Raw genomic sequence first — 20,942 nt, forward strand, 5'->3', positions numbered from 1 at the left:
GCTGTGACTTCCTGCGAGTGTGAGAATTGCACAGGACCAGTGTAGAGATGATGGCTGATGGCTAAGTGAATTATTCTTAGAAGCGGCTCCAATGTTCAAGAGTATTTATGGGTGAATCTCTGCTTATGTGTTTACAAGGAAAAAATTAAATAATTCAACAGTAAATGTAAATTATGTAAAAATACACATATGTCTGTGCATGTATGAGAATACAAAGACAATATCACACCTTGTTTGTTCCCCAAATATCACTCATTTGACCCTAATAATTTCATCTCACTGTTCTGGTATTACAAGTTAACCTGACAATTAGCGCCACAATCAACCTGACAGCCTCTAGAGGAGATCCATTTCTACTACCTAATTTTCAGCTGGAAGACTCAAGTCAACTATGCCTTTATCTGACTAATTACAGTAATTAGACATTGGACTAATTACATGGTATGATTTAAAGTTTAAAATGGTATTTGAATTGATGTTTCTCAACTGCACGGCAGTATGACATTGTTTTATCTCACCTTTATGTATTCCAGTTTCTATTGAACTGGAATGATAACCGCATGCGCTGCCATATATATCTGTGTATGGTTCTCCTTGATCGTGGGGAAGCCAATAACCTGGATGTTCTGTCACAGCCTTTGACCTTAGTGGTAGCTTATTGGCTCAGACATGTGCGATGCCAACGACCAGTCATTTTCATACCCCCAGTGGTTCTTGAGAAATACTACACTACTGTGGTTACCTTCCAGTAGTCACTACACTGCACTGGTTACCTTCCAGTAGTCACTACACTGCAGTGGTTACCTTCCAGTAGTCACTACACTGCAGTGGTTACCTTCCAGTAGTCACTACACTGCACTGGTTACCTTCCAGTAGTCACTACACTGCAGTGGTTACCTTCCAGTAGTCACTACACTGCAGTGGTTACCTTCCAGTAGTCACTACACTGCACTGGTTACCTTCCAGTAGTCACTGCACTGGTTACCTTCCAGTAGTCACTACCCTGCACTGGTTACCTTCCAGGAGTTACTACACTGCACTGGTTACCTTCCAGTAGTCACTACACTGCAGTAGTTACTTTCCAGTAGTCACTGCACTGCAGTGGTTACCTTCCAGTAGTCACTACACTGCACTGGTTACCTTCCAGGAGTCACTACACTGCACTGGTTACGTTCCAGTAGTCACTACACTTCAGTGGTTACTTTCCAGTAGTCACTACACTGCAGTGGTTACCTTCCAGTAGTCACTCCACTGCAGTGGCTACCTTCCAGTAGTCACTCCACTGCAGTGGCTACCTTCCAGTAGTCACTACACTGCAGTGGTTACCTTCCAGTAGTTACTACACTGCAGTGGTTACCTTCCAGTAGTCACTACACTGCACCGGTTACCTTACAGTAGTCATTACAATGCACTGGTTACCTTACAGGAGTCACTACACTGCACTGCATGCATGCATTTTTTTTGCTTGCTTACCACTTATATATACAGTATATCTGCTTAAAGTATAAGCAGTTTGTATTCTTTATTTAGGTCTCTCATGTCTTTTTTTGCAGCAGTAACAGTATCTGCAGCCTTAGCTCCATCTTTACAAAGCACGCTGTCACTTTGCCTGACAACTGTGTTTGAGTGCTAATTCTGCAAGATCTCTCCAGACCCTGCACCGCCCAATTTGACTTCCCTTGCCATGGCAACCGCACTTAACGGACTCAAATGGAGCACCCTGCGCTCTCCCTGACCTGCCCTGACTAATGACAGCCCACGACTCTGTGCCCTAAGGGGCCATCCACATGGCAATGGTGAAAATGGAGTTTTTGTGAAAATGGAAAAGTTTTGTTGCGTTTTGGTAGCCTGGATACCAGACCGAACCCCGCCCACAAAATGTTTTGGTATGGAAGTTCGGTCTGGCGCTGCTCAGTTGGGGAGAAATTTTTCCCTGGTCGAAAACATGACAGCCAATCAAATTGTCAGGGCGGGCTTCATACGATGATGGACAGATGGCTTGAGTTGAATTAACTCTAGATTTGAAATCGTTCCAAGGTGGCGGCGTCTCGGGAGCCTGTTAGTGGGAAATATTTTATGTGAATTAAGCTATCTACACAAATTTGTTATGTCTACATTGACTCGGTTAGTTGTGTATGTGCAACACGAATGTTGTTGAAACACATAGTAGCTAGCTATTCTCGCTGCTAATAAGTATAACGTGAGTAGGCTATGCATATCTCACAGATATTGACAGCGCATTCATTTTGAAAGAGCAACAGAGAAACGCGATTAAGGCATTTGTCGATCTATAGATGTTTTTGCCGTCCTTCCTACGGGATCCTGTACAAGTTTAATGTATCAGAAGTCATACTACGTTGCTCTGATTGGTTCTAGGTATCCAATTGAGCGAAGAGGCATTTTCTTTCCTGGTCCGTTGAAACACGCCCCATAATCACAGCTCAACGGAGCAGACTCAGACTAATATTCTGACTAGAATTATGAGTATGACATCATCAGGCTAGCGTTTTGGCCTTTCAACCACACAAAGACAGCGTTTTCGGGGCCTGAAAGAGCAAACCTTTGAAAACTGGATCCAGAGTGCAATTTCTGGAAAATGCAAAGTGTGCTGTAGTGCTGTTGCTTTGATAATAATCTTGTTTAGTGGTACATTATAACTTCCAGCACGGCTTATGCAAGAAATATATTTTTTAAAGGACCCAGCTAGCAACTGTAAGTTTCAAATTTGACTGGTAGGCTAATTCCTTCTGGACACAGGTCACAAGAAAAACAATCCTAGCAAAACTCTAACTAAATACTACACTGTTTTTGCAAGTCCGCATGGTCGAGGATGAGGATGAGCGTCAAAAGCTGTCATATGAATGCAAAACCTTTTGAAAGCACAAAGGAAAAGTGTAGTTTTCAAGAGATTCTGTCATGTATACAGCTCCTAAGCCTCGACTTGGTTTTCCACTGTTGTGACATGAAAACACTAAAATATCACGATTGAGCCAGCAATGGACCAAGTAGCCTAACTTAGACAATGGCCCACCATTTAACAAGCGAAAAAGCAAGCTAGTCCAGCAAAAAGTAGCCTTGTCAATGAAAATGAGTGAACCTCGCTAGTTATGTTGCCAGGCAACTTAAACAAAACATGGATGAGGCCTGCATGGTTACTAATCTATGCCATAATATTTGGGTATCAGAAACATTAGCCTGATGGTGAGAGGAATGCCCTTTTTTTGTGTGAGCACCCTTCCCCTAATATGTCTGTGGACAGCCCTGACAGACCTACTTCACCAAGACTGCCTTGTCATAACCATTAACTATTACGTAACCTCATTAATACATCCTGACTGAAATAGCATTTCAGGCTCTCACTTTGGATTCCCTTGACATTCTTATTTTACACCATGCCTCTTGGGTCATCCGTTGATGAGGCTGTTCACTCATATCCTTAGGCCTGCATTGGCCAGGTCACTGAGCGAGCCTCACTGCCACCCAACCACAGCTCACAGCACCGACACAGACACAGACGCCATGTCTCCCTCCAGAGGACACCTCTTTATCCCAGAGGGCAGGAGGAGCGGTCTGAAGAGATGTGTCACTCATCTCCCTCGGGCACTCAATGCTACGCCCAGAACGTTTAGTTCTGTAGTTCATATCCTGGCATGACCTAGCTGTCAGCACTGTGACCCAGTCACGGTGAAAGTAGAGACTGAATATATGCACTGTTAATGCATGCGCCTGTTTTACATGGTTTGAGATGCCACATTTTTATCATTAGGATATTCTAACATTTTGCTAAACAGTTATTAAAATGGTGGTTCAGTGCATTGAATTACATTGCGGGTGCATCCAGGAGTACTACATATTTTAGAGGACAACAACCATCTGCTTGACACTGACAGAGCCTGGTGAGAGGAAGGGTGAAGGGAAATAATATGAAAAAACACTCATTGTTTTTTCTCATTGTGAGTCCACCTCTGTGGCCACCACTGCATTACTATACTATTTTTAACCAATGAAATGACTGTATCTGGAAAAAATTGCAGGCGAAGCAGTGGAGGAGAAATAGGTGGTTAGCAGAAGAGGGAGAGAGGAAATGGAGAGAAATGGCAGGGGGAAGATGAATAAGGCCCATTACCTCAGCAGCCTGCTTGGAGTCCTAGTTTATCATTGTGTGTTTATGTGTGTGTGTCTGTGTGTGTTTGTGTGTGAGTGTGTGTGTGTGTGAGTCCTAGTTTATCACTGTGTGTTTAGTGTGTGTGTCTGTGTATGTGGGAGAGAGAGGGAGAAGAGAGGAAAGAGAGTTTCAGAAGGTAAGAGAAGAAGAGAAGAAATAGAGTTCATGATGATTTTTGTAAGTATTTGTGAGGAGGGATGAGTTACTCCTTTCTTGTAAGATATGTGTGTACTTGCATGCGTGTGTTTGTTTGTATGTGTGTGTGTGTGTGTGTGTGTGTGTGTGTGTGTGTGTGTGTGTGTGTGTGTGTGTGTGTGTGTGTCTGTGTGTGTTTGTGTGTCTGTGTCTGTGTCTGTGTCTGTGTCAGTGTGTTTGTGTGTGTGTGTGTGTGTGTGTGTGTGTCTCTGTGTCTGTGTCTGTGTCTGTGTCTGTGTCTGTGTGTGTCTGTGTCTGTGTGTGTGTCTGTGTCTGTGTATGTGTCTGTGTGTTTGTGTTTGTGTCTGTGTTTGTTTACATGCAGGGTTGAATATTTTGCACTTGTTTTCTTTCATCCCTAGTATTAACCTAATACACTTAGCCTTTTTCTTCTCATCTGAACATATTTACCAGATCATTACTCACTCAACCTCTCTTCTAATGGGGACCCAGCCACAGGAGAATCACTGAGCAAAGAAACTGCATGATTTGAGAGAGAAACTAGCCTGTAGGGATCTGAGTTTGAGTAAGTCTTGAATAACACTCCACTTCAAAGCCTGTCTCACCCTCTGCTGATATTCACCCATTAGGACCGGGTGCGACGTTTGCATGCTGCAACGTGAGTGCTTTTGAGACAAAGTTCCGTGACCTATAAAATGCATCATGATTCACTGAAATACAGTTTGGGAAGGTGAAATGCATTATGTGAATTATAGTAAGGCGTAGTTTCCACAGATGTAATGTACACAATGTGTAATGTGGCACAAGAGTCCCACTCTATCGATGTTCCCCTTGTAAACAGGCCGTGTAGTGTAGGAGTTCAGGTCGGCTTAGGGTGAGAAGTGTATTTTTTAGCGTCTAAGCCTCCGTGTGAACCACCAAAACATTTTTTTTTTTTTTTTTAAGTTGCGCCTCAGACAGGACCAATGGCTGATGACCTGAGCGAGGGGAGCAACACTGGAACAGACAGACTTGAGTGAGTGAGTTGAGAATTAATAAGAAGTTTCAATTATGTAAATGCTGACCCTTGAAATTCAAGGTTAGACTCACCTTCTGTGAGTATCTCTCCCCAGGGGCGGCTCGTCCATGAGGGTGATTGGGGCGACGCACTGCCTATGGAAAAAAAACAAAAAACATTTGTGATGTACAAATTTAATTTCCTTGTAAATCGCTTTGGATTAAAGCGTCTGCCAAACGACTTAATGTAAATGTAAATGTCATATATTTTTTTTTCTGATTCTACCACCCGACCGTCTGATATGCCTTGAATGCCATTGTCCAATCAGGTAATAGCCAGGCAGTCAAGGCAAAATTCGTGCTTCAAATGGCCTTTGGGACGAAGTGAATTTCGCCCCAGACCTCTCCCATTGACTCCCATGTTAAATCCATTTTTTTTTTCACAAAACAGAGCTCTCAATGGATTCTCTATGGCTTCCGGGAGGGCTCGCCCCTCCATGTCGTGTCATAAGTAATGGACGTAAAAGCCTATGGTAAAAGCCAATAAGGACGTCACACAGCTTCGACAGAGGCATGTCAAGATCTCCATCCGCTCTTTGACAGAAACTTCTTTTTAATCAGTGAAATAATGTAGATAAATTGACCAAAAAAACAATGAGGACTTCCTAGACCAAATGTATCCATTCAATAGGTTTCTACAAAGGGAGGGAAATTGGAACGAAAGAAAATCGCGGTCGTGAAGTGGCTAACGCTGTCTGTATTTCTATATACCACTGTCACTTTTCATAGGTTTCACAGTGTGAACTTACTATGAATATTTTTTTATGTGATGATTCATTTTGCTTTTGTAAGCCAATACTTTCAGTCAATAAATATCGTTGGTTTTGACGTAATATGTTGCCCCCTTCTTTATGTTGTTAGTGGACATATCGTGTGTCCTGTTCAGCTATGTTACATCATACAACATTTGAGACGTGGATAATGAAAAAGTGGGATCATTTAATGTGGAGCCACATCATGTTTGCTTATGAATGCTCCTGAATGAACTTTCTTCCATAGCGTTCCACCTGTAACTTGCTACTCTAGCTATGTTGAAAGAGGGGAAATATTACTGTTGGTTGCTGCCAATAGTGGACAAAAAGGTATTGCTGTATGAGTAAATCGGCTAACTTCATGTACCAACTGAATGGGTCGCCTTAATCATTATCAAAAAAATTGCCCCCCCTGAGAAATTTTTCAGGAGCCGCCACTGTCTCTCCCCCAAACCAACAAAATGGATTGTCAACGTGTGGGTCATGGCAGAGAGCTCCACTGGCTAGCTCAGAAAGAGCTTGAGGGGACACAGAAAATGGGACTTGCTCACTGTGTAGTCATGGATCTAAACAGACCCTGCTATGGGTCTAAACTTCTCAGGGGTGGAGCTTCTCCCGGACATGAAGAGCCATAAAGGACATGAAGAGAAGAGAGAAAGAGCACACACCAAACCAAGGTTGTAGTGCCAGCATGCTTTCAAAAAGAAAAACACATGAAAAGTGTGGGTTAACACTGTCAGATGACTGGATGCTATCAGCTCTGGTTTTAACAATGCATACACTGCTGCAAGGTGTCCTGGAGAAAAAATAAACATGCACAGCCAGTGAGGCTGAAGGAACTTGTCACCCTAGTGTGTGCAAGGAGAGCTCCTCACCCTAGTGACAGCAGGGAGGGCTCCTCACCCTAGTGACAGCAAGGAGGGCTCCTCACCCTAGTGACAGCAGGGAGGGCTCCTCACCCTAGTGACAGCAGGGAGGGCTCCTCACCCTAGTGACAGCAGGGAGGGCTCCTCACCCTAGTGACAGCAGGGAGGGCTCCTCACCCTAGTGTGCGCAAGGAGGGCTCCTCACCCTAGTGTGCGCAAGGAGGGCTCCTCACCCTAGTGTGCGCAAGGAGGGCTCCTGACCCTAGTGACAGCAGGGAGGGCTCCTGACCCTAGTGACAGCAGGGAGGGCTCCTCACCCTAGTGACAGCAGGGAGGGCTCCTCACCCAACAGGACCTGAGGGAGCCCCATCAAAGCCTGCCTGTGAGAAACTCCCTCAGAAGTGAAGGATATGCATGGGGTGTGCGCTGTCGAGGTGAGGCACGGATGCTCGTGTCACTGCCACTGTCTGTATGCAATGAGTACTTTGGCAAGCAAATGCGTTGACATCTAATGTTTGATAATGACTTTTCATTACAGTGCCACTTTGTTTTGATACTCTTATTTATACCACTTGAGTTCTTTCAGTGCATTTTTTCTTATGCCACAAATATATTTATTTTTGTCTTTTTTTGTGTGTGTTTTCATTTTTTTCTTTTTGTTTAAATGTTAATGAACTTAAGGCCAAATAAATCAATTCCACTTAAAGGCAAACATTTCAAAACGGTGTTTATTTCATGTCTTTATCTGCCTCAGTGGCTGACAAATCAAGGTTTTAGTTAACGTTCTGTCATATTGTTCAAAAAACCCTCAGGTTTTACGAGGTTGTTTTCAAACAATGCCTCAGGTTTAAGAATGCTTCACGGGCCGCCTCAGGACATAATGGGCTAAGGGACTCACCCCAGCGACTCACTCGGATGGCAGTTGGCTGCCGTGAGACTAAATAGTCTGCTTGAGTGCCCTGAATAGCAATCATGGCACCATTTTCAGCGTAAGCCATTCATCTCACTTTGAAGCTTGAGGTGAAATGGTGGAACTTGTATATATAGCTTGACTCAATCAAAATATGAAATGTTTCATGTCTAAGAGTACGGCTCTTAGTCTTAGAGAGGTTGAGTGAGTAATGATCTGGTAAATATGTTCAGATGAGAAGAAAAAGGCTAAGTGTATTAGGTTAATACTAGGGATGAAAGAAAACAAGTGCAAAATATTCAACCCTGCATGTAAACAAACACAGACACAAACACAAACACACAGACACATACACACACACACACACACACACACACACACACACATGCACACTCACACACACAAACACACACAAACACACACACACACACACACACACATACACACATGTAATGTCAGTGCAGCAGGTGGTGGCTTTTTGATCTCTGCGGTGGCTGCTTGCTCTTCTATGAGGTCTTGTCTCCCTGGAGTCTGCTCTCCGCTTCCTGGTAGCTTGAGAAGATTTAGGACACGCTGATAGTGGGCCATGGTGTTAAAAAGGATACACCCCCACCCTCCTCCCCCCTCAAAGGATGCTTTTCCACTTCTCACACCAATGCTGTCTAATACACACACTATCATAGACAAGAGTGCAAAGCACACACACTCATGTGTAAACACACACACACACACACACACACACACACATAAATTCACACACACACACACACACACACACACACACACACACACACACACACACACACACACACACACAACCCACACACACACACACACACACACACACACACACACACACACACACACTGATAGACATGATGGTTTTGTTTGTGTATGTGTGTATGTGTATGTGTATGTGTATGTGTATGTGTATGTGTATGTGTATGTGTATGTGTATGTGTATGTGTATGTGTATGTGTATGTGTGTGTTTCTGCTTGTGCTTGCATAATCATAATGCCTCATAATGAGAGTATAATGGACATTGTGTGTGCGTGTGTGTGTGTTTGGGTATGTTTGTGTTTCTGTTTGTGTTTGTGTTTGTGTGTTTGTGTCTGTGTGTGTGTGTGTCTGTGTGAGGGGGGGGGGGGAGGGGGGGGGGGTGGACTTTAGACTTTATACTTTAGAAGTCATTGCCATAGCAACACTAAGAACAAAAACAGCACAGTAACAGGCAAGTGTCATAAAGTATAACATTGATTGACTGATGCGGGCAATGCTGCTCTGTGCCATGCCTGAAGGAGGGATGGTGAGCTCAGTGAGATATATGGAGAGAGAGAATGGGACAGAGCCTTGGATGAGAGATGGCTGGAGGAGGGAAGGGGTGGAGCAACTGGAGGAGACAGAGGGAGAGAGAGACTGAGAAGGATCCAAACAGGAATGAAGAATAAAGAGATTTTCCAACCGCACCCATTAGCCATCAGACAAGGTGTATCTGTGTTGTACCCCTCTGCTTGTCTTTCTCTCAGACACGTTCACACACACACACACACACACACACACACACACACACACACACACACACACACACACACACACACACACACACACACACACACACAGACACACACAGAACACACACACACACACACACACACACACACACACACACACAAACACAAACACACCTACACAAACACAAACACAAACACAAACACACACACACACACACCTACACACACACACACACACACAAACTCAAACACACACACACACACACACACACACACACACACACACACACACAGGAACATGTAGGACACACTCTATACAAGTGGTGTAAAATATATACAGCCTTTTTTATACCTTGTATTTGTCTTTATTCACTCTCTCCTGCGCTCTCTCTTTCCTGTTCTTTCTCTCCCTCTGTTTCGCTGGGCTCTCATCTCAGAGCATCGTAAAACTGCTCCCTTCTCTCTCCCTCTCTCCCTCTCTCCCCAGCACTCTCTTTCTCTATCTGTCTTCCCTCCTCTTGCCTTGCCAGACTCACCCCCCCCCCCCCAATTCCTTCCACACCCCCCTTCCTCATTTATAATTCAGACCACAGTGCGTCTGGAATCCTGAGTCTGGATTAAGACGCAGCACAGCACGGCCCAAAAATACCCCATCCAGCTGCAGAGCGGTACGGCCTCCAGCCAGCTATCAGGAGCCAGCAGCAGCCGCCTGGCACTGGGGGACAGCAGCACTGGCCGGGGGGGTGGGGCGGGGTAGGGTGGGTGGGGCTGAACGCCAGCCCACTGTCACAGTACCATCAGAGTCTGTCAAGACAAAGCCCAGGGAGGGATTTTAGAAGTGCCAAGTCTGTTTCAGCAGTGCTGTACCTGATCATGCTGTATGTGAAGAGAGCTCCAACTAAGCGGGATATGAATGATTTTGTGATGTTTTGAGAAAACAACCATGGGCATCATTAAAGATGCAGTCTGTGAATCGGCTTCGCAAAAAGCTATTTATATTTGAACTGAACAACCAATCAAATTGCACCCCTCCGTTCCGTGTGCCTGAGGCACATGTGTTAATCGGCTAGGATTGTTTATGAGGTTTTTCTTTTATTGCTAACACTGAACACACAGCTAGAGGACTGTGAGCAGCAAAACATTGAATTTGAGAGAAAGTGTATGGGATAAGAATCAGAACAGAATCAGAATCAGAATCAGAAAGTGTATGGGATTAGAGGTGGACTGCACCTTTAGTATTTGCCTCCAGGCATGACATCGGTGCTGTGATGTGTGACAGTTTTGTTTGGTAAAATGCAGAGAAGAAAAAACTTGCGTCACTGGCGGCAGAATACATAATTTGCTGGTAGGCTGCAGACAGGACCACTCATGTGAAGTGACTATATATGTGCATCATGTGGTGGCACTTTACACGCATGTTTGGCGGAACGGCCCCAAACCAAAGACCTCTGCACGCTGTGCCGCTGTGCCGCTGTGCCGCTGTGCCTGAATGTGCTGAGCGGTGGCTGAAGCCCTCCCAGTGGAGTCACGCCACCAGAGGCACCGATGCTTCAGCTCACGCCGCATTGCTTTAACCGAGTGGCTTGCAAGCAAGTGGCCGCAAATAAGGCCCACATTACCACTGTGGCCAGACAGGAGCATGGAAATAGTGGGAGCATGCGCAGAGCACTGAAATCAAATCCAATTCTTTTTAACAATTATTTTCATCAATGACAACTGCTTTAACAGAACATTGAATTTTTTTTTTTTTAACACTGGGCATTGACATCACTGTGCCAAACAACTTGAACCTTTTGTGAGAACACTTGACAGTGAATGACTAAGGCCACGTTGTGAGGCAGGTATACAATTTGTCCAAGTGATTCCCGCTGACATTTTCAGCCCAGCGTGTGTACGGCGGTCCATGGCAGTAGCTCTGTGTGCGGGTGGCGGCCCTGAGCTGCAAATGAAGGCTGTGATTGCAGCTCAGTTCCGGGATTCTGATGAGCCACTCTCTCCACGTTGATCTTTTACGGGGCATGCAATAGATTGAAATGCCGCTCGTAGATGTCAGACAGACATTGTAAACGTTAGCGGATAGCCAGGAGGCAGAGAAGCATAGGAGAGGTTGTTTACTTTGGTAAGTGTGCTGCAGAGCCTGTGGAGCCATTAGAAAGGGAGCATAAAGGACGCTGGATGGTTAAATGCTATTTATAGCATGACAGGGTCACAACAGCTTTGACAGAACACCTCCTCCTATGTAACCAAGAGCTGGGCTCTTGCACTTGACTGACCACATTATGAAATTGAAAGAGGGAGAGGATAGAATCGGGAAGAGAGAGAGAGAGAGAGAGAGAGAGAAACCGTGTGAAAGGGAGCAAGGGAGATAGAGAGGAAAGACGGCAAAGGGGTGACAATGGCAGCCGTAAGAGGAGCGTATCTGTTCCAGAGGCATGTTTTTACTGTGTCAGTCCAAAAGAGAGAGAAACATGTAACAGAGCGAGAGAGAGGGAGAGGAAGTCAGAGGGAGAGAGCGAGAGAGAGAGAAAGAGAGAGAGAGAGAGAGAGAGAGAGAGAGAGAGAAAGAGAGAGAGGGAGAGACCCGTCTGTCTGGGTTCTCAGCTGGGGTTGTGAGTGTGTTAAAATATTCAAATTTACACAGCCTCATGTAATGCAGGGCCACTTAGGGAGACACATCTTGTAGCAGCAGTACACACACACACACACACACACCCACACACACACACACCCACACACACACACACACACACACACACACACACACACACACACACACACACACACAAATATACACACACACACAGGCACACACACAGACAAACAAAAACATGTGCATTACATCTAGGGTATGTCTGTCGATTTTCATTTGCATATGGTTCATATATGTGTGTGTACGCACATATGTGCATTCCAGTGTGCATCAGTAAGCATATTTGTTTACAAAATGCATCAGATTCTCTCTCTCTCTGTCAAAGGGTAAAATGTCGACAAAAAGTCAGCAGGGAGACACAATTCCGTGGCTCATAAACGTATTCACCCACCAGGTGCAAAAATAAAAAAGAAGAAAAAATAAACCAAAAGACTCATAATATAAATTGAAACAAAAAGATATTTACAAAACAGCTGTATATTTGCAGCCAGTAGTACAGCTCGGAACAAACGTCCCTAAATACAGTCAGCAATACAGTAATCGTCTCACACTTCTGAGGATGCTAGTGAAGAACTCGTCCCCTAATTGGCACATACCATTACAGGCCCACAGCACATGAGTGAGATCAAGTGTCAGGCAATCGGTCAAAATTTCTGGTGGGGCAATTTTGTATGGCGTCATGTCATCGTCACAAAAATAGAGCTAGCTGATTATTATATTATTAAATAAGAAATTTGCCTATGTGCTCAGGAAGGCATAGGCTATGGGCTGCATTTTGAGTGCCGGCAGGAAGCAGAAATCCTATTTCAATTACATTTCACATGATTCAGTTCTCAGCACGACTCAAAGATGTTGCTTATAATACAGCAACAAAGTAACTAAAATAGATTGCAATAAAATAAAAAGATTAGATTAGATAAGGCACAGAGTTCAAATAACTTGCATGCTTTATCAAGCCTGGCACACGCATACAACATGAAGCGATAGGTACAACTGAAACAAAGAACAGCAACTATCATGCTGCTTAATGAACAAAACGTACATAAAATGTGTCTTATAAACATAAATTATTTCAGGCTGCAACTTGAAACACAGAGGCTGGTTCCAAAACAGTAGAAAACTAGAGATACCTAATGAGCCATAACATTAGTTGCGTAGATCTGTCTGAGTACGATCCGTTTATTTTTTTGGTACCACTTTACAATAAGACTCCATTATAAATGGTTTATAAATGGTTTATAAATAGATTAGTAATTAGGTTGTAAACCCTTTGTAAGTCATTAATAAGCCCTTATAAATGAGTTATAAACACAGTTTTTACACATCGATGCGGGCTCACTATTTGGGAAGATCCCCATCTTGGCAACCCACTGTCTGTCCCTTAACTTGCTCTACTAGCCCAATAGCACACTCCCTTCCATTCTTGTATCTGTTACTAGAGATTAAACCCCAGGAGGGGGGGGGGGGGGGGGGGGGGGTTAGGGGGCTCACAAGTGTTGTGTCTGGATGCTACTGGATGTCCTAAAATTTCCCTCTGGATTAATAGGTATCCATCCATCCAAGATCAAGTTACTGCTTACTACTCATTACACAACAAATCACCCTTTATTAATCGGTTACTAACATTTATAACTGGCAAAACGGAGCCTCATTGTAAAGTGTGAAAGACATCATCATCTAGTAATCAGTTACAAACATTTATAACTGGCAAAATGGAGCCTTATTGTAGTTTTTTTTTATGGGGGGGCATGTTCTGAGCCCCCCCCCCCCCCCCCCCCCCTCCTGGGGTTTAATCTCTAGTAGCAGATACAAGAATGGTAGGGAGTGTGCAATTGGGCTAGTAGAGCAAGTTAAGGGATAGACAGTGGGTTTCCAAGATGGGGATCTTCCCAAATAGTGAGCCCGCATCGATGTATAAAAACTGTGTTTATAACTAATTTATAAGGGCTTATTAATGACTTACAAAGGGTTTACAATCTAATTAATAACCTATTTATAAACCATTTATATACCATTTATAATGGAGTCTCATTGTAAAGTGGTACCATTTTTTCTTAGTCACAGGTTGCTAGGCAGATTTTGTGGGCCACATCTCAAACTCTCCCAATGAAACTTTGGCATGTGTCACTCACGCTCATTGATGTTTCCATACCAACAGTCTTATGTTTGCAGCGCTGCCCCAGAAGGGGAGGGACTGCGGATAGCAGGCAGCATTTCACAGAGCAAGCACAAACACAAAAACACACACAAATCAAATTACTCCAAAACAGCACTATAATGATTGTGAGTCTAGTTTTTTCACACACACATTTACAATTGAATTGCTACTTTGCATATTAAATAAAATAAGATATATTTTGCCACAAAGCACAGATGTATTGAGCTTTCTGCACCACAGCGCCATCTGGATCTGGTGGGGCAGTGCCCTATGTGTCCCTAATGTAGAAACGCCACTGCAAAACATTACAACTTAATTAATTGATTTTGTTGGTGAGGGTGAGGGTGAAGCCATGTTCCTCGCGAACCTGCCCAAAACACTGAGTCATCCTTGGACAGGAGCGCACTTCCAAAGAAGACAAGAATGGCGGCAAGGCACTCACTCATTCAACATTGTTCGTTGAACAAACACGGTATGGACCAGGGCCGGAGTGGGGCCACTTTTCAGCCCGGGAATTTCAGGCCCATGACCAGCCCACTTTTTCCATGGTAGCGGAAATTGGATAAATGAAGCAACAGTTCAGCTCTTACTATTCTGATTTTTTTTTATCGATACCATGGTTCAACAAATTATGTAAAGGTTAAATAATAATCCACTTAAACTGAGAAGTCAACAAAAAATATTCCGCTATTCCACAAGGATAGGTTGATAATTAACAAAAGCAGAAATAAATAAAGCATTTGAAACCTATCCCACTCTTCAACAACGAGGATATTGAGCTAATGTTTACAGTTCAACTCACAGTACAATAAACAGTTACATTGGGAATAGCACCAACAGCATCTACAGCATCAGTAACTGCCTAAGCATTGCACTGGTTTCAGCCACTTTATCTATAACTGTGTCACTGCTTCTAGACATGAGGATTTCCTTTTCTGTGCACATTAACATGAAATCCTCCAAGTTCTCCTGACTCAATGAGCTTCGAAACCTATTCTTCACAAATGTTAGGGTTTGGAAAGCTTCTCTCACATGCAACCTGTGTGATGGACAAAGTCAACCCAAACTTATATGCTTACCTAAAGACATGATAAGCATCTGTGAGGAGGTTGTACAGTGAGAGTATTAAATTGGCACAAATGGCCCAGTTTTTGCAGGAGGAACAGGTCCTGCTTTCAAGCTCCATCTCTGGTTCTTCCATATAGTCCGCCACTATCCTCCTGACCTTCCTGTGCCATCTCACTAGCCTAAATGCCCTGACAGTACAACCTTCAAGAGAGGACTTTTTCAGTCTCTCCCACTGGTATGCCAGGCTAGACAGTCAAAAAAATAAATTCTCGACCGACCCAGAAGTGAAGTGGCCCACCGGGAAAGCTCCCGATTCTCCCGATTACCCACCCCGGGCCTGGTATGGACACCAAGTCATTCTTTTACATATGCTGTATGCAAAGAAAAAAAAAAAATGTATGCAATAAAACGAGTTTTCGAACAACGGTATGTTTGCCATGGTTTCAGCGATGTGTGTACACCCATATGCTTCCACACACGCCAGCCGAGATAAACCAGTTTAGATTGTTATGTGGTGATATACAATAAGGGATATAGTAGACGCGCCTATGAAACCACACACACACTCTCTCTTGTGCTCTCTCTGCCTCTTCTTTATCTTGCTTTGTGTATGGCCTGTCCCCATTTCAAGGTTCATTAGTGTCACTGTGACACCGTTCATCAGGTAGAACAAGATGCAAATTACCAGTAATTTACTATGAGCAATATGACTACCCTGGACGGCGAATGGTGATTACAGAGACAGATGGAGAGAAAGAGAGATACGTAGGGAGGAATGGCATCGAGTCTACAGGGAGAAAAGAGGTTTTGGAGAGGAGGCTAGTAGCCAGAATAGAGGAAAGAATAGATTCACATGTCCATTTATTTATCATTTTGAGCAGCATGGTCTTGGATTCTTCAGGTCACCTTTGAGGTCAGTGGAGTCTTCAGGCTCCTTTAGTGTGTCAGTAGTGGAGCAGGGGCGTTCTGTACCACTGGAATAGTTTGGCTCCCACTAGCTTTAAGGTCAGGGCAGAATAACTCCTGTGACCTGTGCCTCCAGGTATCTTTAGCGGTTTCAATATTTCTGTGTGGAACCGTGAGGAAGGCATCTGATCTAAATCTGTCGTGACTTCTGTATTACACAGCCCTGGCTCCACTCGTGGTTTCTTCTCCCAGACAGCCGCAGACCCCAGGCAAGTCACTCCACACAAGTATGAGAGAGAAAACACTTATTACTTTTAATGTAATCAAATTCATTCAATTACCCCCCCAACCCAGAAAACCCCACTCCATTCCCATGCCTGATTATGAATCGACGTTATGCAAACATGGCCCCTCAGGCTGCCTACGAAGACATAACTCTCACTGCCCTCCCCCCCATCTTTCCCCTGCCTCTACTATCCTGAAATATTCATTTTCTTTTGTCCCCTTTTCTGCTGTTCTGTCGTTTCCCACGATGGCTGTGAGGGAGAATAAATGTTAGCGGGAGTGTGTACCCGCGGACGCGTGTGTGCCACGTGCTTGCTCTCCGCCTGTGGGCTAATGTCGGATTCCCTGTTTTTTTGTTTGCTCGGCTGATTCGTAGCTTCCTTCGTGTTATGTTAAGGTGTGGAGTGTGCTTGCTCGCTTACTCATATTCACTCACACATTCCTAATGACACACACTTTGCCAACTCATTAAGTGTTCGCTCTGGTCTCCCAGCCCCCACCACCGTCACCTCTAGCCTTCATGCCTTTCCTTTTGCTCCTCCAGTATCCCACAATTCTCCAGGGCCCATGTTGCTTCATGAGCGTAATTTCACGATCCCCGAGCTCTGTGATCCTGCGGCACAAGCTCTCTTCCAGCCTGCCACTGTCTGTGCCGAGAGGCTTGTCCTAGTTTCTCTCCAGTGTGGACGAGTTCTTTTTTTTCAGTGCCCCCAGGCTGATCTCCTCATTGATGCAATGGAGCCATGGAGGTCTCCCAAAAGTGCCGGCGAGCCCAGAGCAGGGCCGACGTGTCCGTTTCCATCTGGTGCGGGCCAGTTTGACAGATGAACACACACTCGCTGGGCGGGGAGAACGCTGGGCTGTGAGAGCCCACAGCGGCAGAGGCAACTCCTCTGTGTGTGCTTATTCTTCTGCCACCCTCCCTATTTGGTGCTGTCACGGTGATCCAGGCCTAGTCCAGGCTGTCCGTGGTAAGCAGCGATGTCTTTGGCAGTGAGGTGTTGTTGGGGAATTTGGCAGTGAGGGCTGTAATGAGCTGCTATGTGGCGCTGGGGTGGAATGTTCTCTTAGGAGAGAGATGCATGGTGGGATGGTGAGGGACTACGGACAGGAACCTTTATGCTGCTCTCCCCTGATGCTCGATCCTCACTCTCCGTCTAACCCTTTGGACACGTCGGTGCAAAGCAATTACCAAGTCGCCAATGAGTCCCTGTTCCTCTCGGTGCCTTTAACTCCTCTCTCTGTCCATCTGCCCTCCCCCCTCCCTCCCTACCTGTCCTCTCTTGTTCTCTCATTTCCCGTGTCTCCCTCTCCTTTCTCCTGTCCTCACTCTTTTCTTCTCATCGGCTTTTCTCTTCTCCAAGGTTGCAATTCTCAAATAGCACTTGTGAAACACTCCGCCATCTCCATAGACACACACACACACAAACACACACACACACACACACACACACACACACACACACACACACACACACACACACACACACACACACACACACACACACACACACACGCACACAGAGGATATCTGGGGAGTAATGATAACAGGCCAACCTGGGATTCCGAACATCGAAGCCTTCTTTTATTGATTTGTTTTTTTCCTCAGACAGTGGCCTTTTGCGACAGATCTGGTTGTGACATGATGGGACATCACGTGTGTGATAAGATGAGATAAGAAAAGCGTGTGTTGATTCTTTAGGCGCTGGGAGCCCTGTCTGACAACTGTATCACATCGCTGGATGTGCTTTTTCAGCTGTTTTCACCAGCTGCGCTCACAACTCCTTTCTGAACACAAACCTCCCATGAGCCATGGCGCAAAAGCTTAAGGACTTATTTCAGCCCCACAAAACATAACCACAATCACAATCACAATCACAATTCTTGAGCTATGCATGCAATCTGAGGTCACTCAGGAACCCCTGCCACTAGAATTGCAGGATGCAGTCATCGAGTCATTGTAGTTTTTTTTTTTATATTAAATCTCGAAAAGGATCAAACAAACCATAAGTCCAACACATAAATGTAGATTAGGGAACCCAAATTCATATATTCAATACAAAAAGGCATAAATAATAAAAATTCAAATTTCAAAATAGAAAAACCTTCTAAGCTCTGTGTGTGTGTGTGTGTGTGCTTGTATACAAGTGTAATGTGTGTGTTTTAGAGATTGTAAAACCGGGGCAGAGGAGTGTCTTTCATGTGCGGTTGCATCACGGCCGTCACATCCAATCATGTCCTTTGAAGCATACATTTCTAACCTATTGGCTGAAACAAACCAAGCACATTGTGAAATGCGTTTATGGCATGTATTATTATTTATTTATTTTTTAAAGATTTGTTTTTGGCCTTTTATGCCTTTAATGGATAGATTGGTGCAGAGTTGGACAGGAAATGAAAGGGAAAAGAGGTGGGGAGTGGACAGGAGAAATGGAAACAGGCCGGATTTGAACCCTTGACCTCCTTGAGCTTCAAGCACAAATGTGGTCGAGGCTACTGTGTGAGCTACAGTGCCCCCCGCCGTGTATTATTTTGAGTTTACATAAATGTTCACCATTACATATTACATCTTAAATACTCACAATGGTCTCTGTACCATGAAATTACTATTCCTCCCTGTTTGTTCTTGTGCGTGTGTGCTATGTAAGCTGTCGTGGCACCTGTTGCCTGTATCTAAGCAACCTGCTAGACTAACAGCAATTCATCCTCTGTGACATTACACTGACGAATCTGCTCTAGAACTATGGCTAGCATGTTCTGTGCTAGCATATCCATGTTGTGCATTGAGTTCCGGCCTTTCACACTGAGGCAGTTCATGTTTTAATTAGACATATTTCACCATATTGAGATCCAGATGGTGCCTGAAGCCATACTTTTCTCCTCACATTTTTTTTTTGTCCCTCTATTTGATTCTCTTTCCTTTTCTCTCTCACTCGCTCCCTCCTAAAACCCCTCTGGCAGTATACATAGCTGAAATGTGATGTTTTTTGGTAGGCTATCGCTCTCTTTGTTTGTATATGAATATGTATGTTTTCCAACTCCTAGAAAGGTGGGTATTACGTAATATGATGATGATGATGATGATGATGATGATGATGATGATGATGATGAGAGTGTGCCCCCAACATGGTCCCAAAGGGGTTGACTTGGCATAGGATTAGGTTATAGTTGGAGGTAATTTGGGCATGAACAGTTTATTGACAAGAACTGAGTGTGTTTTGCGGTAGGTTGGTAGTGGTTGGAAGTGCTGTGAAAATGTTGGAGGTTTGTTGAATACTCTTATTAAAATTCTGTTGCTATGGTAGAAGGGACACCCATAAAGTAAAGAGTTATTTTTTTTAGTTTTTTGGAGAAGCGCCATAAGGCTTTCTGTCTCATCACTTTGCCTTTGACAGCACTGCAAGATAGATTACAGCATCTAAGAGTCCTTCCAGCTCTGTGAGAGCCTGCCTGACTTTGTGTATGTGGGCTGCCACTGTTAGGCTCATGATGACGACTGAGAGAGATCGCTGCAGAATAAGACTAGTGGACTGAGGGATGGAGGGAAGGAAGGCAGGAAGGAGGCACGGTAGCACAGGACATAAATGATGAAAGGAATTACAAATAGACCTCCATAGAGAGTAAATAGATGAAAGAAAGGACCTGCTCCCTCCCATCTGTCACTCTGTACTGGTGCTTGCTGGAGGCCTTTGCTTTGGGGACTCACAGCCTCATGAAGTAGAACTGGCCTCACTCTGGGACTCACAGCCTCATGAAGTAGAACTGGCCTCACTCTGGGACTCACAGCCTCATGAAGTAGAACTGGCCTCACTCTGGGACTCACAGCCTCATGAAGTAGAACTGGCCTTACTCTGGGACTCACAGCCTCATGAAGTAGAACTGGCCTCACTATTGGACTCACAGCCTCATGAAGTAGAACTGGCCTTACTCTGGGACTCAGAGCCAGAGAGGGGGAGCAGGGGGGGGGGGGGGGGGGGAGAAGGCAAGCCACAGTGGAGATGGGGGAGAGAGGAAGAGGAAGAGTGTAATAATGAGGAAGAGAGATGGATAATTCTTTGTTTGTTTCAAAAAGAGATAACGAAAGAACCGAGATAATGAGAGCACAGAAATGAGAGAGAGAGAGAGAATGAAAAAAAGTGGGAAAGAGAAGAGTTTTACACAACTGATGATATGATTTCATAATACCTGTGTTAGGGTCACAAGGACATGAGATTATTATAACGGGGCAGGGTAAAGGAGAAATACACGCACGCACGCACGCACGCACGCACGCACACACGCACGCACACACACACAGACCTAAATGTCTAATTGCTGTGACATTTTGAGGATTGGCCAAGATATTTCTCCCAATTTCTCATACTCTCCCAGCCTCCATGCATTCAGGTTTTAGGAGAGAGGGACTTAAAGGAGAGGGATAAAGAGGTTGAGACAGATATTCAAAGGAGAGGGTGCACT

This window comes from Sprattus sprattus (assembly GCF_963457725.1).
Source record: "Sprattus sprattus genome assembly, chromosome: 18".
In the NCBI taxonomy this organism is placed as follows: Eukaryota; Metazoa; Chordata; class Actinopteri; order Clupeiformes; family Clupeidae; genus Sprattus; species Sprattus sprattus.